This window comes from Colias philodice, chromosome 5, assembly GCF_061535455.1.
Source record: "Colias philodice isolate Cphi_HAF_F1 chromosome 5, ilColPhil1 Martin Lab GWU primary, whole genome shotgun sequence".
NCBI classification, from domain to species: domain Eukaryota; kingdom Metazoa; phylum Arthropoda; class Insecta; order Lepidoptera; family Pieridae; genus Colias; species Colias philodice.
The window spans coordinates 10,778,334-10,801,914 of record NC_143090.1 but is presented as its reverse complement, the minus strand read 5'-3'; the positions used below and the strand labels follow the sequence as shown (position 1 = coordinate 10,801,914).

Below are 23,581 nucleotides of genomic sequence, written 5' to 3'. Positions count from 1 at the left end.
GCTTATCTATTTACCCAGGTATGAGTTATTATAGATAAGAAATATATCCTCATATAAAGCAAAATAAATCGACTAACAAGAGACCATAATGAGCTGAAAATCCGACATCTTATAAAATGCAAGGGGCGTATGAAATCTTGCTTATGGTTTGGAAAATTCAACCATTTTCTACATTACGCTCATCAACGTTATTGTTAAAATGTTGAGTTGTGTTTGTGTTTTAAGAGATGTTGTTACTGTGAAGAAAATAGCATGTTGTACTTAATTTATTTACATAATATACCTAGCATATTTTTAGTAGTATTCTGTATTTGAAAAGTATTAAATTATTAATTATGTATGATTATCTAGTAGGTATTAACATGGAATTTTATTTAAGGGTCAAATAAAATTCATATAATCATACTATAAAATCGATTTATTGCGACGTCAAAGACAGACAAACAAATACACAAATACAAAAACAAACTTTCGCATCATATTATAAAGTGTTTCAAGTGTAAAAAATTCGTATAATATAGAGTGATAAAAATAAATCGCATATTTCAATTTCCCTAAAGTTGAATTCAATTTCTTTTCTAATTTCGTTAAACGAGACATTAAAAACATAAGGTTTATTTAAAAACTATACAAAAACATGTTTAATCATCATTTGAGATAGGATTGCGAGTTTACTGCTTATTTTATGAGGCTGTAAAACACCCTTTCAGATTTGTAGATAACACACAGCTTAATGAATAATTAGGTTAATTACGGCACAGTTAAGTTACATTTAAACTATAATTTAAGTGGACTTTAAGTTAGTAAATATGCAAAAATTACATTTACAATATACATTTTCATTTTAAAACTAGAAAAAAAATATATTTTGTTTTTAAGACAAACTCAAATTCAAGCTTTTAATTTTTTTGGGTTTTATTTTTTTTAAGTAAAAATATTTTTTTTGTGTAACGGTGCATTTAGATAAAACGAGCGAACGCTCATTCCCACTATGTTAAATTATTCTTGTAGTGTAAACAGGCGTAGAGCATTCTTTCGTTGTTCTTAGTGCGTTCGAAAAGATTCTATTCAATGTTCTAATACTTAACAACACTGAATACGAGTTTTCGTTTACATTAAAAGATCACGAGAGAATGCTCTAGCTCTAGCTCTATGTTGGTTAGCTCTAAATGCTCAGTAAGATATCCTAAATTATTCGTATCATTAAAACTGGTGAGACTTGTTGGATTTCGATGAATTTTTCTCAATATTTTTTTTGGCAGATTTTTAATAACTGCTCTTGCAACAAATTAAAATATATCAATTACTTCTTCTTATAAATAACGTGGGATTTATATGTAACACTAGAAAATACGTTAACTAATAATAAAATACATTGGTGTTTCATATCTCGTAACGTATATTATGATTACAGCCCGGCGCTATCTCTTGAGAATTTTCGCGACAACTTTCCTCTTGTCGCACATATAATTCAAGACTTTAGATATATTTTTTACAGTATATATAAAAATTAACTGATATAATATATTAGTAAAAAAGTATATTCTATGATCGTTTTATCTTGAAAAGGAATGGATTAATCTATAGATCAGTTTCCAAAAACATACTAAGATATAAGTTATTTTTAACTACATCTATACTAATATTATAAAGCTGTTGAGTTTGTTTATTTGTTTGAACGCGCTAATCTCAGGAACTACTGGTCCGAATTGAAACATTTTTTCAGTGTTAGATAGCACATTTATCTAGGAAGGCTATATGTATACCATCAGAGCAGAGCAATGCGGGTGAAACCGCGGAGTACAGCTGGTAACTAATAACATACTAGGTTTAATATAGGTTATTTTTAACTTCATCAAAAATATCAGTGTTTGTATCCTATAGATATATTCGGTAAGGTATTAACTTGATTAATTTGCAAAAACTATTCCCTATTTGACACAGTTTTTTGCTGAAACTCATCACAAACATTATCACCCGATATTCCCTTGATTTACAAAGATATCCGTCAACGACAGCGACAAAGATCGTATCGGATCCGTATCGGATACGATAAAACTCAGCGAAGTCATAAAGTCGGATGAATTCAGTAATTACTCAACATTGCTTTGATGCCCGGATATTTTGATATTAAAAATTTAAACGACATTTTTTCCTAAGCATTTTCTAAGTAATTGCTTTGCTTCGATTCTACATGTACCTATTAAATAAATATTGGAATGTGTGTTATTTATTATACATGAAACTTGAAAGGTAAACGATATCGTTTTATTATGTACTAGATTTCCGCCCGCGGCTTCGCCCGCGTTTTCAAAGGAAAACCCGCATAGTTCCCGTTCCCGTGGGATTTCCGGGATAAAACCTATCCTATGTGTTAATCCAAGTTACCCTCTATATGTGTGCTAAATTTCATTGTAATCGGTTCAGTAGTTTTTACGTGAAAGAGTAACAAACATCCATACATTCATACATCCATACATCCATACATCCTTACAAACTTTCGCCTTTATAATAGTATTGAGATTAAAATATGAACAGTTTGTTTAGCTATCTATGAATATAAAATGTGTGACGTTCAGGCAAAAACTACTACCCACATTTAGTTAATATCTGCTTAAGTGATAGACCAAAGCCTAGAGTTATATTGAGAAGTCATCAGACCTAATAATAATAGGTATTTTTAGCTATTAAACGGATTCAGAAGATTTTTATATTCATCACCTTTTTGGTTGATGTTTAAACTTTCAATCTATACCGTTATCACTAGCTTGACAATGGTATCGCAATGGTGCTTCACTTGCCATAAAAATAGTACAACGTTATGTTCTAAGTATTTAAGACAAAAATTACAAGGTTCTAAATTATATAATTTTATAACCGAGCCGTCCATAAAACTGGAAAATACGTTTTGATTTTATTAAATCAGTAAACCAGAATTTTATTGTTCTTCTGAAGTCCCACGACACTGTATTCAGGAAAGTACTTAGTTGAGTTCGATTTTACGAGTTTAGTAAAATATCTAGAGAGTAATGAAATAAAAAATATTTCTATCCATATTTTTAAAAAGTTTAAATATTAAATCCAATTATAAATGCGAAAGTAACTCTGTCTGTATGTCTGTTACTCAATCACGCCTAAACTACTGAACCAATTTGCATGAAATTTAGTATGGAGATATTTTGATACCCGAGAAAGGACATAGGCTACCTTTTATTGCGAAATATGTACCACGGGCGAAGCCGGGGCGGACCTCTAGTAGAGAATAAAGAAAATATATTCATAAGTGAAATTTTTGCTTTAGTACCTAGGTATTATTCAAATAAGATTTTGATGCCTCCCTTTATACAGCAAACACTTGTCCTTTGCCTAAGGGGTCGCCTGGAAGAGATCACTCTGAAATGATAAGGCCGCCCCGTTACACATATCTATTAAAAAAACCCCCGTTACACATATTAAAGCTGTAATTATGAGATTTAGTATTTATTTTTAAAATTTATAAAAATAATATTATGTGTCATAAAGTGTTAAAAAAATAAATATTATTATGTCCCATTACATTTCACTTTTGCATAGAAAGTTATATATATTATAGTTTTTCACACTTAAGAAAGGAACTGTAATTAAACTGATACTAAAAAGTACTAAAATATGGTGTTAATTATAAATTTATGAAGAAAAAGACAATTCTTAACTACCTTTATACATTTGCTTTAAAATTCAAATAGATGATCCTACGAAATAAAAAAAGTGTGTGCGTGTAACCTTTACGCGCGATTGAAGTAAAACTTCTTTGGCGTTGACGACATATATCACTGAAATGATTAAATATTAACTTAAATAAATAAATATTATATTATAATTTAATTATATTTATTATTCATGTGCTTTACAAAGATTATTTAAATGTTATATTAATATTATTCATTCGAAACAGGTAATTGAATGTCATCATAATTTCTTACGTACGAAATTATAGGTTTGTGGTAACTATAATGTGAAACATAAATTTTACTCTCTAAATTTGCTACTTTTCTTGAAAATACAGCATCTATCGTTGTACCGAAACGCGTTGTTGAATGAAGTCGAGAAGTATTCATAGATAAATCAAATTTTTCTTCTAAAAAATCAATTAACGGCTGATATTCCTGAGAGCGAAAATTAACATTAAAATCTCCAGTTAGAATAATCGGTAATTCATGATAATTACTATTTAAAAGTCGAGAACCTTCAATTGTGAAGTGAAGTAAGTAATTGCTGATGAATAAATTTTATGATATTTGTCAGGCTAGTATTTGTAGAAATATAAATAACAACGATAATCACAGGTTGGTCATTCGTATTAACACATCGAACCAAGGCGATGTCACCAATTTGTGAATTCTCATCGGAAATTTGTGATAATATAGTTGGTGAAATATTTTGAATTGGTGTTACATTGTTCAGTGTATCTGTAGATGAATGATATACAGCTACTCCACCAGCAGTTGAGTTGGGTCGTTTGTATTGGGTAACGCAATAAAAATTTTCAATAAGAATTTGTTCGTCATTTTTCATCCAAGTTTCGGAAAATAACAGCAATGTGGACCTTTTTAATACTTTATCATTCAGATCAGAAACATGAGCACGTAAACTTTGGCAGTTGAAGGAAAATAGTGTAATGTTACTCTCATTTACAAGGTTATATAATTCTTCCTGTTGTGTTATTAGGCGAGAATTTGAAAGTCTTTCAAATTCACACTGTAAATCAACTATTCCCCCTGGACGCTTTCTTGCATGATAAAATTTGTTGTCATCGGTGTTTGAGACAATGAACAATCCATTTATATCAGTTACTCGTGATAATGCTACATATAACAGCTGCTGACTGTGACTTTTATTGTATTCATAAACGATTTGATCAAAAGTACCACCTTGAGACTTATGTATTGTAAGCGCACAAGCAGATACTAATGGAAAGTGATTTCTCTTTGCAAATATTGTCTTATTTCTATTCATTGGTACAGATGACGATCTTCATAAAATTGGGACTGCTGTTCTACTAATGTTTAGAGTTTGAATATGATGGGCAGCTTTTTTCCTAATTTTCTCTCCTATCTTACCAGGAAACTCAAGCCATAAGCGTATGATGTTATCACTGTCATCACGTTCAATATACACTAACTTTCCAACACAACCGTTGGCTAAGCCATCAGATACATCAATATTGGTTGTAATAATGTAAAATTTGTTAAGAACTAATATGATTTCATAAGGCGATCCTCCTGTATCAATAACTGACATTTTATGAAATTGTTGGCGTACATATGCTTCTTGTTCAACTGAATGACAACCTATATACATATCTGTTGCTATGGATACTACTTTGTCTTCAGCAATATTTAAAATAGATTGATTATAATCCGCAACATGTTTATTTTTATTTTTAATTTACTTATTTTAAAAGTAATAAATAAACAAGTATATTTAGAGATTTTCAAAAAATTTTGCAATTTAAAATAATGTTTTTAAAACTGTTGAATTTTTCATTCACTTTGCTATTCACAATTGATCCGTTTGAAAATTTGAAAATAAATAATCCTAATTGATTATGATATTTGCCACTAGCTGGCGTATAAGTCAAGAAGCGTGTAGTATATGACATATGCTTACAACCAATCAGAATTATTATTTTTAAATGGCGGAAACTACACAGACTATAGTAAGCGTTACTTCCGTCAGAAAAAAAATCTGAGTTACTCCCTAGTCGCGCCTAAAGAAGTTTTACTTCAATAACATACTTCAGTTCCAATAATATTACATAGACCATACACAATATGTATGAAATACCTACATAGTCCGAGACACATTCCTTTTTTAGTCGGTTCAAACTCCATGGAAACTGTAACGCATTTCAAATACGAAGGTGTAGAGAACTAGCCGATAGCTAGGCTCTAACACATGTCCTATCTAGATTTATTCTCTGTAACACATACAGTCGATTTTAAACCCACTACCAATGTAATAAAGTAGATTTTCGTAGAGAATGTTGTAGAGAAATTCTCTTCAAGAATGCAGTGAAATTTGAACCGTATGCTTTTGGGGTAAAGTATAATTTTGTAAGTTATGTTTTGGAGGAGCATCTCACGCTTGGTCAGTAAATTCGATCTTGACATTTCCGTAGACGGACCTGTGTTCCGATAAAATATGACCATTTATATTATTTACAAATGTGTGGAAAACTTACTCAATAGCAATTCAACTTAAATAAGAGGAGCTTTTTAGATAATCTATACTAATATTATAAAGCAGAAGAGATTGTTTGTTTGGTTGAACGCGCTAATCTCGGGAACTACTGGTCCGATTTGAAAAATTATTTCGGTGTTAGATAGCTCATTTATCGAGGAAGGCTATAGGCTATAATATATAATCACGCTACGACCAACAGGAGTGGAGCCACGGGGGTGAAACCGCGCGGAGCAACTAGTAGTAATTAAAATTAAAATTAAAAAAAGTGATTAAAATAGGTGGTTAGGTGAATATTTACAAGTTTGAGAGACTTTTTTTAACATCTCTAAAAGCTTTTTCTAAAATAGTTCTTTAAGTAAACTACTGTAATTTTTGTATTCTAAAGTAGAAAGATACGCTGGCCATTTATAAGAAAAAATACCAAAATTCGTCCTTAATTATTCGCGAAGTTTTGTTTCTAGCAAATTACAATACCTCCCACAAACAAAAACCTACGCACTTGTAATCGATAGAATCGCCATAAAACGCAGCACCTACAATAAAATATTTCACAGAATCGTGCCAAAGGAAATCTATGAAAAAAATACTTAAGCTTTTTGCTCCAAAGGCAATAACTCTCTCTTGAGGAAGAGGCGTTCTGTGGACTTTGGATGTGTACCAGATTCTGAAGGCATAGAAATATAGCTTCTTATTCAAGCTATATCTATACTTATCTATACTAATATTATAAAGCTGAAGAGTTTGTTTGTTAGAACGCGCATATGTCAGTAACTAACTACCATTTGAAAAATTATTTTGGTGTTAAATAATAGTACGAGAACAATAGCAGAAGAGAAATGCGGGTAAAACCGCAGGGAACAGGTAGTTTCTAAATATACCTAGCTTGAATCAGAGATTCAGTATGGCTTGTATATTATTGTTTATTGAACGTTGAATTGAATTTTCTTGCCATGTTTGTTTTAAATATATGAAATATGAAATCGGGTACTTAAAGGTTAGCTAAATCACTAATTATTTTGATTTAAATTCCAGCTACGCGTCTTTCTGTATGTTTGCGATAAACTCAAAAACTACTCCATGATTTTATTGTTTTTCACCGATGGATAGCGTGAAGATTTAGATAATGTAGGCGAAGCCACGGGCAAAGATATTAAAGAAACTTCACTATTTTTTAAAGGCTAATTACAAGTTCATTTTCAGATGAGTTTTTACTATGAAAATGAACTGAAACGTATGTAAATTATTTTGTCTTGTTAGTTGTACATTAAGTTCTACATTGATTAAAATGTGTTTTAAAATATCATCGATCTGGAGATATTTTTGTAAGGACATTATTTCGTCATTGGTTTGACTTCACAAATCTTAAACACAGGTTATCGAATAATGATTTAGGCCAGAGTCAATATCATATCAAGAAGATAAGTAATGGTCACAGGTATGTACTTATAATAAATTAGGGCTCCAGATTTAAAGGACACCGTTAATATTGTGTCAAATTTCGTGAGTAAACTTAATTTCTAAGAGACCATCTAATTACTGAAACTATTATTTTAATCATTATTTATTTTGTATTGTAGGTATTATATATTTTGTATGCGATATTTATAGAAAGATCATTCTGATTATAACTAGTGATACATTTAAAATTGAGTGTCGTATAAGAAATCAATAAAAAATAAATAAATATTTATTACACAACAAAACCATGGAAAAAAAAATTGCTCTACATGGTCAGTCGTGTACTTAAAAGTTTTAATATTCATATATACCTACTATTTCGTCATCGCAATGGATATAAACATATTCACATAACTCTTCTAAACTTATAGTTTTACAGATTTTCACATATAAGTATTTATTTAAATGAGTTTTCAGTGTTTAATTACGCAGATTCCACGTTAACTACAAGCGTGTTCAAGTACGTCGAAATGTTTTTCCTTTCACAAAGACGTCGTGTGTGAAATTTTGAATAGTTTCACTGCTAGATCGACAAAGCATTCTTCAAACAAGGGCGCCGTACTCCGCCAGCCCTGTGCGTTAAGTACTTTTGAGTACTATAGCTACGTAATAACATACTGATAGCTTTTATGTATAACGCTTTTATATATAAGGACTTATGAGTACTCGATATGGCTTGATGGAATATGAATTATTGATATTTTTAGAGTTTTTTGAGAGCACATAAAGCTTAGTGTTTCTTTTCTTAAAATACAAATTGATTTCTATTTTAAAATGAGAAAGGTTGGTATAAGTTTTTGAGACCTGTTAATAATATATTGGACCCTGTCTTTAAAAATGTTTGCGATATGGTCCTTAAGATTAATTTTTAAAATAAGTTATCTTAAACGTTTCTTCTACTATTTAATTAATATACGATGTTTAAGATCTAATTAAGATCCAACAGTTAACTATGATTGAATAACAATAGTTTATCAAGATTTTAACGTCACAAATTCGTCATTTTGTTCCACGATCAGCACGATCGCTCACATCGCATGAAAACCGAAAAAACCGAAACAGAACCGTCACAATTCCACATTCAGTACAATATCCCGACATCCGTATGTATTAAACGTACAATGTACATGTATAAAGCAAAATGCCCTCTTATGTACCTAATAGAAATTCCACACGCACGTCGGCTCTCAGAATATCACAGCCACTTTTATTTCATATGAGTATGTCGGGTATGTACTTGATAGGTCCCCTATTATTGCGTTGTATTCTTTATGTATATTTGTGTTCGATTTGATACAAACATGGGTTAAAAAAATTTGGTGATAGTAGAAGAGTAAGAACTCTGGTAGATACTTTAAAGTTACGTGTATATGGATCAAAATAGCTAGCTAGCTTCCCGGGCCGTGGCTTCGTCCGCGTTAACTAAAAATTAACGAATTATATACTAAAATCTTCCTTGAGAATCAAGCTATCCATGGGTGAAACCAGAATGAAAATCGGTGAAGCAGTTTTCTGAGTATATCGTGTACAGACGGACAGATACGGCGGAGGACTTTGTTTTTTTTATAATATTGTTGATGTTGATGTTGATTTTAAATATTTATTTTTGTATCTCTTTAAAGATAATACTTAGCAATCGTAATTGTATAAAATGTCGACGAGGCTAATCCTAATTAATAGTGTAATTTAGTCCTTGTTTATTTGAGTGAAAAACGATACTTGAACAAGGACCAAATTTCAATTACCTAAATGGAAATCAAGGTGATTGAAATTAATGAAAATATATTACTTTTTCATAATATAACCACAGTCGCTTTCTCTGTCCCTATGTCCCTTTGTTTGTCTACTTTATACAATGTTTGTAATGTTCGGGAAAACATCCAAACCCTCTTGCTACAAAACTGCTTGAACCTGAAAACGTGCGTCGTCTCAAAAAGCGACGAGACATTTTTGACTAGTCAACACTGCCGGCTACCAAGCCCGATAAAATAAAGGGTGGACTCCAATGGGAGCAGCATCCTTCCTGCCATACGCGCCTTCAACATATCCGCTTATAGTCTAGCGACTGATCGCAGATATAATAATATTAACAAAAAAAAAAAAAATAACATTATGTACCTTTGAGTAACGATATATTTAAATCCCAATACATTAAATTCCGAATTATGTACTTTCAGAATATTCTAGGACCATATAGAAAACATTTTCAATTTCGTAACACGAAGGTTGCTAAAGGAAAACATTTGCAGAATATTCGTAAGCCGACAGTCTCCCTAGAGACCTAGGCTAGGTGATTGTTTTGAGCTGAGGTTCTACATGACCTGTTCAGCCTTGAATTTAGTAAATGTAGATGTTGGTATAAACTTTATGTTAGTGTAACGTTTGGTAAGATCAAACTTTTAATTGTTGTAAATGAATGATACGTTTGTACTGTTCTTGAATAGACAGTTAAAGAGAATTCAATTTATTTGGTGTCAAGTTGTTTCTGTATATTATAGTTAGTTAGTTATATAGCCTATTTATAATTACATTCTTATTAGTTGAGTCATTTTTGACTACAAGAGTAAGAATAGATTTTTAATGAAATTTATAATATTACTATGGCAGTCTATCTGTTCCTTTGAATTTGATGTAGAGGTATTTAGAATCATTGAAGTCATACACAAAAATACTAAGTACAATTTTTGTGTACCTCTCAAATAAAATATAGCACTCAAAAAAGTATAAAAGAGAAAGCCTGCGTATTCAGTGATATTATGTAAACGTGATATTAATATGTGGAACGTACTATGTAGGTATTGACTGTCAATACTAATGACAAGTAAGCGACATGACATAGTTACAAAATATATTTGATCGCTCTATATCGTCATTATATTCATGTTAAACAAGACAAACATACAATATTTAGGCTACAACACTCAAGTCTAATATGTACTAAGTAAGCGTGACGTGGGTCCCTTTGTGTGTCACGCACTGTATTTAATTTATCAAGTGGAATCAAAGATGGGCGCGTTTGTCCTTTGAATTTTTTATTAAGGTCCAGAGCGGGCTTGTTCTGCGTGACAACCCTATTTTGTTATACTTGTTAAGTAGGGTTGGCGTGTTGGAGTTATTAAGGGATAGGGCTGTGCGTATAGCTCTTGTTTAAGTACGAAATTTGTCTTGGAACGTGTTTTTGTATGGGATTAATGAGTGTGTTATTAAATGTATTTTATCCTTTGCTAGAGCTTTGAAGGAGAGACAGAAGTATATTTTGTCGTTTAGTTGACGGTATGTTGGTTGTTTTTTTTTTATTTATTTAACGGGTAAGTTAAGGAGCATTTAGAATATTTATGAAAGATATAAAACCAACCGTTTTTATTGTGGATTACATATATTGCGTGTTTACTTATTTGTTGACCTTTTTGAGGAATCCTTTTTGAAGACGAGGTAGGTAAATAATTCGTCCTTTTTGTGTTTGCATAACATTTTATATATATGTATATATATAAAATGTTATCTATATTTAGTCTTTACAATTAAATGTTTGATATAGGTATAAAATTCTTAATGCACATCTCTATCAAAGGCAAACACGACTTGCTAGTTACTACTGGTCCTTTTAATATTTGTTCGAACATAAAACATAGGAAAATATATTTCAGTACATTCTCTATAGGAATGACAGTCACACCATGGTTCAGCAACCCTATTCATGGTGCAACCTTTCAGGCTTTCAGCTAGTAAGATTTGTTGTTCTGCGTGAAACAGGGTTTTGGAATAGTATTTTAGGCAGTAAGATTTGTGTCGTGTCAAAAACATTCTGTTGTTGTATTATGGGCCCTCTTCACAATCGGCAGCGTTGGGCGAGTAGAGGCAATCACGATAGTGTAGATGACCTAAATGTCTATCAATGATCGACCGTCGTCGTCGTAATGGCGGCCAACATCGACGATTATTTGTTGGGCCAACGCTGCCCATTATGAAGAGGGACTATTACATACCCAGACCAACAACCAATCAAATTCAGCGGATATGTTGAATGAATTTACAGCGTGTTCCTGACATTGTGCGGTTCTCTGATTGATTAAGAACTGAATTTTAACAATGAAAAGGTTGGTCTTTTCGAATTGTAGTGGGTTTTTCGTGGTACTATCTGTTTTGGTTTGTGTAAACGTGTATTATGATGTTGTTTTGCCATAAATATTACACTGGTCAAGTTCTTTGGGTGGGTGATACCGTATTTTTTTTATCTTGGGCGTGTCGAATATGTATTTCATAGGTTCAAAATTAAAGAATGAAGTAAGTAATCAAATTATGTTTTAGTCTTTGTAAGCTCAGTAAAGATGTTAGGTAACTTAAATAAAGATATAATTATGTATTTAATCTTTATGAGAATATTTTTAGTTCACATAAGGGAATATTTTTAGTTCACATAATATTATGATAAATAAAATAAAAGCAAATAAGTTTTTTTAAATCAGATTCCAGCAAATTCACTTAGGTCCTTTACTTCTGTATTTGATAAAATCGTATCTAAGTTAAAACAATAGATCATGATCTTCTAAAGCAGAGTTTATTCTGCTTAGAATTTTGAACACCTGCAGGCAAGTAATAAAGTGTCTCCAATGGGTTTACGATCTCTGAATTTATTGCATGCTTTGACGCGTTGAATCTGATAATACTGTTTCTATACAGTTTTGTAGTAAAACTTTATTTGTATTTATTTTTCAATTTTATTAGAATAGGTTCATTAATTTGGGAGCTACAATGCGGCGGACACACAGACAAATTGAAAACTGAAAATATAATTATGTTTTCAATTACCTACATGTTACTGAATTTCCTATTAGTACCTATATTATACTGTATTTTACTCGTAGTTTATAGACTTGTTGTACCAAAATAAATATAATTAAAAAAAAAATAATTCTACAAATAGATAGGTATTATTTTGTTAGTCTATATATTTTATACGTTGTCATTATTGGTTAATAAAAATTTATTGAAAAACTTTATACTACTTGTAATGTAAAATAAATAAATAAAACAATATGACGAATTGACGAGTCTAGACCGATACTTGATAGCAATCAAACAGAATAGGTTTCTAGACCGATACTTGATAGCAATCAAACAGAATAGGTTTACGAACCCTGAATTTAGTGTGTATTCAGTAGGTATGATTAAGACACAACATCTTAGTTTTACGACTGCAAAGGTTGGTCTTTTCTGAAGTTTTTATTGCGGACTTTTATTACTTGAAGGTTTTGTTTAACGAAATCACCTTAATGGCGTACTGTCGCTTTGTTTCAGTTTGATTAGATAGCTTTTTCTGGGAAATTATATGTGGTCTATATATTTAAATACTATCATATACCTAGTATAATCCGATCTATACTAATATTATAAAGCTGAAGAGTTTGTTTGTTTGTTTGAGTGTGCTAATCTCGGGAACTACTGTCTTGCGAATTCTTTCGGTGTTAGATAGCCCATTTATCGAGGAAGGCCATAGGCTATATTATATCATACCTTAGCTTAGACCAACAAGAGCACTGCGGGTAAAACTGCGGAGCACAGCTAGTTGTCTATATATTTATACTAGCTTATAGAATAATCCAATGATATTATAAGTAAAAACGTGTAGATAGCTTATAAGCGCTCCGTTATATGGAACTGTGGCTAATTAGCTACAATTTACAGGTGAGTCTTTTCGCTTACGATAGTTGAATCGTGCAATCTTCCTTTGACGACTAATCGTGTGTGCGTTAATGTGTCGTTTTTTAAGATCGAAAGAAAAAGCATAAATTTTAATTTTTCAAACATCCATGAAATAAATTATAAAAACATGATTTTAGGCAATGATTGGCTTTATTCCTTCTTCTTTAAATAAAACCCTTTTAGGCATGTAGCTTAATTCATAAGAAATCGTTTTGGTATAAGATAAAATAGGCGGAAGAAATAAGTTCAATTTTCGAAAATAAAGAAGTTATTTTTAAAGAAGAATTTTGGTCCGTATAAAAATAACATTGTTACAGATTTAAGAAGATTAAGAATGTCAGTTATAGCTATGAATGCTTCTATTTAAGGAACAAGGATAAATAAACAAAAACAAGACAAGGGAACAGCCAAAAGAAGTGAATACCTAAAAATGTACTGTAATATTTTCGAGTAGATAAAAATAAAAATAAAATTTCATTTTTTTAACGTGTGTTTGATAATTCGTATTAGTAACTGAAATCTTAAAAATCCATTTTACTGTAAAAATATATAAAGCAAAGTGGATTTTTCCACTATATTATAAATAAATCGACTTTTAGATCAGTTATGATGATTTAAAAGTGCTTCTAGGAGAAGTCTAATTGGACAAATACATGTTTTAATTTAAAGTTCTTTTAAATTTTATCAAACATGAATTCTACTACTTCAGGAAATTCATGTAACTATAGATTCTACATCGATTGCAAATTATTATAGGTAGGTTGTGATCGATGACGTCATTTGGCACCGGCTGACGGGAACGCGAACTTTGGATGACTTTTACGTGCTTACCAATTCTTTATCAATACTTTGATACGTTTCTTAAATAAATTACGTAATCATGCTGAAATATAATCAAAGTTCCGAGTAGGTATTAGGTACTAAATACCTCATGCTCTTAAACAATTAGGTGACAATCAGAGTTTGAACTCTTGAAAAGAACTATGAGCAGGTTCTTCTATCTTTTGCGATTGTCTGATTAATGTCCTTAATAATTTTTTGTTTATAATAATATAGGTATCTCCACAATCTTTCAAATATTATAAATGCGAAAGTTTGTGAGGATGGATGGATGTTTGTTACTCTTTCACGCAAATACTACTGAACTAATTACAATTAAATTTAGTATGTTAGTAGCTGAAGACCCAGAATAAGACATAGGAAATGCCACAGAAACGTGAACTATGCAGATTTTACTTTTAAAATCAGAAATCTAGTATTAAAATAGAGTCACCCTACAAGAGACAGGTTACCCGATTTTTCGGAGTAAAATGAAGAGATAGGTCTGCATAGTCACTTGTTTTATACCATTACTGCCTTGGTCTTTACGCTAAATACCTATAGGATGTGCAAGAACTCAAGAACACACCACGTGTAGGAGACATAATGGTTGATAAAAGCATAAACATTTGATTGATCTATAAATCCGCTTTGGTAGGATTGAGTAATACTTAAGAGATGTTGAAAGGCTATTTTTATCCCCTGTGTAAGTCTTTGACTGTTAAATTTGTGTATTGGTAGTAATAAATCTTAAATATATTGATATAAAAAACGGAATGTAAATCACGTCAAAATTTTAGCTCAAGCGATGTAGCAATTACTTTTATTTAAGTAGTTACTATACTATAATATATTATTTTTATGAGTACCTACATAATATGTGCATTATATATAATTTATTAAACATAAAACTATTCACAACGTTATTTTTCTCTTCCATTTCTTTTCCCCACGTATTAACAAAACAAAGACATTCAAATCGATTCCAATAATAATTGCTAACTGGAATAAACAACTCGAACTACTATTTTATCACAAAGCAATCTTTAAAAGTTATCAATAAAAGAGATAACGAAATGAAAACTCCAATAAGTTCAGTTGTTCGCTCGAGCACTCGCCTAGAAACGCTCGACACTTTACATTCAGAATATTTTAAACTAGTTTACGTCTATTTTTTTGCGATTTGTTGTTATATGTTACGATAATATTTGAGTATTTATTTTAAGGTAAGACTATTAAGATCAAATCATTACCAGCTTAGAAAGTCTTAGATGTGGAAGTAACTTAAATGTGAACTATACCTGCCAAATTGAGAACCTCTCTTTTTTAAAGTTCTTTAATAAACAACATCAAAATTCAGTTGCTTATGTTATAAATACGACTTTGGATCCTACAAAATTTACTCATTTAGTTTCGTAGTTCAGCAAAATGGTCGTCTTAAGTTAGCATGAAAACTACTGAAACTAATGAAAACCTGGAAGAATTCATGCAGAAACATGAGATCGGGTAGATAGTTATTATAGAAAAATTTTATACAAAACTATTTATTTTTACATACAACATATTATTATTATTATGTATTATACCATCTGTATGAAAAATGTTATCTGGATCATTAAGCCTGTCAGTCAAAACAGTTTTTATTATTCCAACCTAATATAATGGTCTAAAACCAATCGATGTAGTGTGCATAAAACAATCAAAACGAAATTCCATCAAACACGAAGTGTGTTGAATGTTATTTGTTATTTGAACGAAGGGCAAAAAATCAAAAATTGATATTACACCAGTAAAAATATCAATTGTACCTGAAATATTTTAGCCCAAGCCACCGGAGACGCAATATTGATTGTACAAAATTGGATTTTATAAATTGTTAACAAAATTCAGATATCAATCCTCTCATCGGTCGAAGCTAACTAAATTTTTCGGACGGACGATTCGGATGAAACAAAACTTCGCTTTGTTAACGAATGACTCACTGAGCACTATATTTTCCCTGTATTTGGATGTCTATTGCGTAGTTTGAATGAAGATCGTGGTGGAATTGCAGATAATAATAATAATAAAAAAAAATAATAATAAAAATCTTTATTTATCCATACCTTCAATATTACACTGTGTATGCCACTCAATTTATATAAACACAATACTTAAAACTATGGACATTATCGTCTAAACTAGGCCGAGCCTGTATCTTAGACGATAATATCTACCCACTATGTAATATAAACTAATTATTCACAATAATACAAGCGTGATACAAGCGTTCACAAAGTTACAAAAATTATAATAACAAAGACGGTAATTTGACATTTGCGTACTTGATAATTCTTAGAATATTAGACCTTATTAACCGATCGTTGGTGACGAGTAAAACAACAACGAAAGTTATGGACTTAAGCTCAATTTTACAAAACATTTAATTTAAAAAAGAATGTGTACTTAAGTATATTATATTGATTTTATTTGTAGTGATTGTGATTAGAATTTCTTTTTATGTATTGTTATTTAATTTTGTTTATTAAATTTATGTTAATAATGTTGGTTACATATTTTATTTGCTTGAAGATAAGTAGATCGTTGTAATAATGTACTTATTCCAAGGTTTTGAATAAATTTTCAATTTGTGTATAATTTTGTAATTTTAGCCAATTATGTATTTTATTTTTGCACTGAGTATATGTGGCACGATATATATCAATTTGTTTATTTATTTTATTATATAACATGGGTCCGAGAAAGCATTGGAATTTTCGAATAGAATATGAATTGAATTTATTTGTGGGACAAACATTACGTTGACGTCCTAAGGTTTTTTTATGATCAATTTTTGTATGTTGCTCCATGATACAGGCTTTAATGAATAGCTGTCTGATAGTCAATACGTCACAATCAGTATAGATGTCGGATGTAGGGTATAATATAGGTTTGAAACGCATCACTTTGAGCAGAGCTCGCTGTGCTCTTTCTAGACCTATTATGTGAGACTTTTTTGCACCGCCCCATGAAGTAATACAGTATGTCAAAATAGATTGCGCGAGAGCATAGTACACTTGTTTTAGGAGAGGGTAGTCTGCAACGTGTCTTAGCTTTTTAAAAATATATATCATCTTTCTTGTTCTTTGTGTAAGCTGGTTAATATGTGGTATCCATGTCATTTTATGGTCAATAATAACTCCTAGATATTTGATTTCTTGGGTTAATTCTATAGTGGGACAGTCACAAGAGTTGTCGCTGGTGGCTTTGCACGTGTGTAGTTTTATATCAAGCGGTTCTTTTGGGAATGATCTTATATTGTTAGCAAAAAGCATAGCTTTCGTTTTAGTTACATTAAGAGTTAGTAAATTACGAAGCAGCCAGCGTGCAACTATTTTTAGACCATCTTCGGCGTATAATTTTGCTTGTTTCCAATCCTTGCCATAGAAAATAAGTGCTGTATCGTCAGCAAATGCAAACAACTTACAATTTTTTAGTTTAATTTTACAGAGGTTATTTAAATAGATTAGAAAGAGAGAGGGAGCCAAGACACTTCCTTGCGGGAGGCCATATGTAATTGGGACTTCTCTACTATAGATGCCGCTGATTACGACGGTTTGTGATCTATCGGTTAAATAATCATGGAATAACTCCAAAGGTTCTCCTCTTATACCGATATCCGACATTGACTGCAGTAAAATAGGAACGGAAACTGTGTCAAACGCTTTGGCCAAGTCTAAGAAGACTCCAATACATTTATTTTTACTATCAACCTGCTTCGCAACGAGATTTGTAAGGTCTAAAACAGCTTGAGATGTTGATCTGCCTTTTCTAAAACCGTATTGGTTATCTGCGAGAATACCAAATTTTACCAAGTATGAGAGTAGTCTACTGTTCAAAATTTTTTCAACTATTTTGGAAAGCGCTGGTAGCACCGAGATAGGTCTATAGTTGCCTACACAGTCTCTATTCCCTGACTTATAGATTGGGTGAACGACAGATCTCTTGAATATACGAGGGAAGACCCTTGATTGAATGGAGAGGTTTATAATATGACACATTAGGGGTGAAATTATACTTTTTGACATTTTAATTAGTTTCATAGGTATATTATCCAGACCGGTGGAGGAGTCGCTTTTTAGGATATTTATTATGGAGTCTACTTCGAGTACTGTAGTTTCTAGAATTACCATTGAGTTCGCAGGTGAATTTATTTGTAGAGAATCATTGGTAATTGGATCATTTATGACGGGGAATTTTTTTGCCAGGTTTTCTGCAACGTTCACAAAGTAATTATTTACTACGTCAAGAGCCTCTTCTTTCGTATTTCCTAATTTAAACAAGGCCTCAGCGGATGGTTTTGATTTATGCCTGTCAGTAATTGAATTTATAATTTTCCATTTGAGTTTAGGGTTATTTGCATATTTTTCTAGTTCGGACTTTTCGTGATTTCTTTTTAGACGTTTTAACAAGTTATTGCAGTGATTTTTATATCTATTGTATGTTATTTTCATAATTTCATTCAAGGGCTCTTTTTTACATTTTAGATGCATGCGGTCTCGATTTCGTATACATCGAATGAGACCGGGCGTAATCCAAGGCTTTAAACAACGTATTCTTCTTGGTGTCATTACTTTGAGTGTGTTACTAAGAATTAAATTATTTAATATTGACACTAATTGTTCGGCAGACCAGTTTGCGTCAGAAGATTCAAGTATGTCTCTAAAATCATAATTTTTTAACTCGGAAACAATTGAGTCATATTTTATTAATTTATTAGTGGTGTTATTTTTTGGTTGTATTTTATTTTCTAGAACAATACAAGTAAGAACTAGTGCATGATCAGTTAACGGGGCGTCCAAGACTATGGTTTTTGACTGGTATATTGACTTAATCATTACGTGATCCAGACAGTTGCTATCTCTTGTCGGGTACAAATGTCCGGGTAAAAGACCATGACTAAATAATAAATTTAAGTATTCGCTAGCACTGGTGTCAATACTATTTTGACTTATATTTATATTTAAATCCCCTATAATAACTATATTACTAAATGTTTTTGCACCTATTAAAAAATTGTGTAAAGATTTTAAGAAGTTGTTTGTGTTTTTAAAGGATGGAGACCTGTATATACCCAGAATAGCTATGTCGTTTTTTATAGTTATAAGTATGCTTGTTGCATCCGAAATGTTTACTTCTTCAACTGTGCAGTTTATGCCTTGCCTAACATATGCAACTATTCCGTCATTTTGATTAAAGTTATTCTTGGTGTAATGAGTGTCATAAGACTTTAATGTTGGGGGGTATTCCGTTTTACTATTCCAGGTTTCGGTAAGTACAAGAATTTCAGTGTCAATAGCTAATCTCGAGAGTAATATTTCAAAGTCTGCGAAGTTTTTGCTAATACTTCTTATATTTTGTGTGAGGATTTTTAAATTTTTGTTTTCTGAGAGTTCGGATGATAAAATTTTTTTACAGGATTCTGGATTGCACAAAAAAGAGGGCCCTGATGCAATTTTATCAATATTTTGAGTTAAATTAGCATTACTTATAGAATCGAATGTAAATTTAGTAGAATTACCCAAGACTTAAGTCTATAAAATATCGTCCCATAGATCATTAAGATAGTTTGTATTTTTTTATTTTTTAGGATATTATAGTACATTAGATAAGTATTTGAAAAATAAATAAATTTTGAGAATGTTGAATAATAATTTTTGGGATCACTCCCTAAGCTGAACAACAGAAATATGGGTAAACGCTTGTAAAAATAAAGGTTAGTGTAAAAATAAGAGTAAAAAGTAAAAATAATAAGAATAATGAAAGCATGCAAAATTGGGTATAGTCACATTTGATTTCGAAGTGCTGTGAGTTGAGCTTCGTCCTTGATTTCCGTATGAGGAGAATCAGCGTTTTTTCTAAGGAATATTCTACCGTAGTTTGACCAACAAAACTTATAGTCATGAGCCCTAGCGAAGGCTCTTGCGAGGAAAAATAGTCTTCTTCCTTTATTAGTGAGAGCTTCGGACACATAAATTGGGGTGTTTGGGCCATTTAATCCAATGATGGTGGTATTCAATCTTTGATCAGCATGTTGTTTTTTGAATGATTTCAATGCTTCCAGAATATCATTTTTCATAATGACTGAAGCCAGCTCCGCTACAATAGTTCCTTTATTGGATTTACCATTTACCCTATACGTGTCTCTGATGTCAGATTTCTGTACATTAATCGCGAGTGCTTTGCAGGTTTTTTGCACAATATTACATAAATCTGTTTTAGTTTCACGCTCAGCTGGAACCGGAATATTTCGTATTTCTATCACTGAAGCCTTAAGATTTCTTTCCATATCTTCAATCTTAGTTTCTAATGAGGCTATGTATGAAAGATGTTGTTTTCGTTCCTTGGTGAGATCATCAACAGCTTGTTTCATACTATCATATTGATCACTGAGGAATGTTAACGATTTTTGGATTTCCTCATTTGTTTGTTTAATACCAGCGTTTTGCGTTTTGATATCAGTGATCTCAGTAATTAAGGTATTCATTAAAGATGTCTGCTTATCTTTCCAGTCTGCAAGCATCTTTATCATTTCGTCTTTAAAAGCCAGGAAATTATCTTCACTAGGTTGACGCTGCCGTTTAAATCGTTGGGACACAAATGAAGTAGCAGGAGCATTGGTAGCTATAGGTCTACCAGAATCTGATGGCATATTTATATTTACGAAATAAAAGATTTTCATATGGCAATTTTATTTGACAACTATCAAATTGGTTGTCAAATTATTTGTCTTCTTTGCAATTGATGAATAATTTTTAAGATTTTGTCTAAAAAATCTTCGAAAATGTCGAAAAAGCCACTGCGATCACAAGCAAGAGGTGTTGTTTATAATGTGTATAGAAAAACATTCGATGAAGAAGGGTCAAACACATCACAATTTTCAATTTTGAATATTTTATTGGTAAGTTGGACTTACCCGTTTTGATACTTAAAATAAAAAATATTATAAGTAGGTAACTATAATATTGTTTGTTGATTACTTACAATATAATTTTATGAAACTTATTACAGGAGTTTCCAATACGGCTATTCGTCAAGTCCAAGCTGTCCAAGTCAATTTTATAATGTGTGTATCTTTAATACTTACAAAAATAAACATACCTAGTTTTATTTTATTTTTATTTTATTTTATAAAAAATTATTAGCAATCTAGTTTTGATCTACATTATCATTACATCCATATTTTTACATGGCATAATGATAATGAATATACAAATATAGGTATGTGTAAATAATAGTATGTATTACATAGATAAAAGTAATATATTGTATATTATACATGTAAGTATGTACCTACATAATATTAAGTGGATATCTCATTATTAAGTACAGTATTGTTCACTTATGTAATATGACTAATGATGTTGAGGACAAAATAAAAAATAAGCAGTATCAAGATCGTTCAGTCCATTTTCCCTAGGGTTGCACACTCAAAATTTTGATTTCCCAATTTGCCATCAGATTCTGGTTTACCTATATTCTGTTAACATCTGTGTCGGATAGTGCATGTTGTAACTCACCTCCAGGGGGTGAGCGCGTCAGTCTTGACATTATTTTTTAGACGAAAGAAAATTTAAATAAAAAATAATTTGCTGAAGTTCTTAGTATACGTTGTTGTGGTATAAGAAAGACTCACTGACGGTATAATTTAAAAAGTAATTTAATTCGGTTGACTTTTATAAAACACGTCCGTTCGGTTACGATGCCAGGAGGGAAGGGGATCACAATTGCCATAATACATTGTTACAAAATTTTCATGTATTCTGGTAATCACACTTTGGGTGCACATTTTTGTTGTTAGTTTTTCACAAAGTTCTGTTTTTTATTTATGAAACACCCTTTTATATTTTTGAAATATGCTTTGGAACGTTCAGTAAGTACACACTACGGTCTAAAATTATGTATTATCTAAGTTTAGGCATGTAAGTAATTCAATTCAAAGTAAAATGTACATAAACTTTTTGCGGCTAATACATATTACAACAAGACGAGCTCATAACAATGAATAATGAGTTCTAACTTCTAAAATTACCGAGGAGTTCGCGTGTGCGTTACATAATTAAATCGGTGTTCATTTAAAAGTTACCCAGGGCCTCTCTGACCCGACCTCTCAAGATACAAGGTAATATCGCTAATAAAATAATCAAATTACAACCACGTTCGGAGTTGGACACCGAAAGTTAAACACAGAACAAGTCTAGATTGAGTAGGCAAATTTTAACTGACCATCTGCTGGCGAACAAAGTTGTACAAAGTTTCGACCGCTAAATTTAGTTGGAGCTAAAAGCTACAATTGTGTAGCGAGCCTTGATACCAAGATTGAGTTAGAGTATTCTTGTTGACAATATAACTGGGGCTCTTTAGTTTTAGATTTAGATCTACGTTTTGTACGTAATTATGTATTTACAAGTTGATCAATGGAATACAAATTGAAATTAATTTATCTCCATTCTGTTACAAGTTGTTTTCTTCAATTGAATCGTTATAAGCTTCGAGGGCTGAAACAATATCTTAGATAGAAATAGTTCTACGCACGAACCTGATAATAACTTTCAAAGAGTAAGAATTTATCTTTAGTTCAGAATTTCAGAGTAAGCCAATTTTATGATGATTAAACAGAGAACAGATTAAATTACACTGAATTCCATAAATAAACACATTGTCGAATCAAACTTAATCTTTTGAGGAAAAGTTGATCTGAGCGAATGAATGACCTGGATTCTTTTACAAAGTTGGTTCGTCGAAAATGACAAAATACACAAGAGCCGAACAAAATATCAAAGATACGCTACATTTTCCGATTCCCGAAACGGTATTTATTACGAACCCTCACCAAACATATGCGATCCTTTAAACTACATCGATATACCAAGAATATTTTTGATTGAATTATCTTCGGCTCTCCGCTGACTATACCGAAAGGCCCATAAAATAGCAGATGAATCCCAAAATAAATTCAGCACTGACCCGTGGAAAATATAAACTTTTCGCTGAGAAAGCGTCCGCAAAGCATATCATTTTCATACGTTAACATAATAAATTTATGATTCGGACCTAAGTCAACAGGGGCATTGTAAAGATGGGGATTGTCTTCAGTTACATATAAGGCCAATTGTTTTATAAAAATCGCTTTGTTGGTAATTTTAGAACACTGTGCCTTTTATTTTGTAACATTTATAGTTATATTGTAGTTTAAGTAATGGAACAGACTACATACAGATTAGATACACTTAGGGTGATGGTGTTTGGCAAATTGAAAGAAGATTACTGAAATAAACTTTGTTATAATGTGTTGTTTAGTTCTATATTTTATCGTCATGTTAACAATAATTTTGCA

The 23,581-nt window shown here is 31.3% G+C and overlaps 1 long non-coding RNA gene across 1 annotated transcript; it reads left to right on the top strand.

Annotated features, from left to right (window-relative positions):
- Positions 1 to 20,876: 20,876 nt before the first annotated feature.
- Positions 20,877 to 21,481, top strand: LOC149488633 (uncharacterized). Its single transcript, XR_016315618.1, has 2 exons — positions 20,877 to 21,145; positions 21,256 to 21,481. It is a non-coding gene; the product is annotated as an uncharacterized LOC149488633 (long non-coding RNA).
- The last annotated feature ends 2,100 nt before the right edge of the window (positions 21,482 to 23,581 follow it).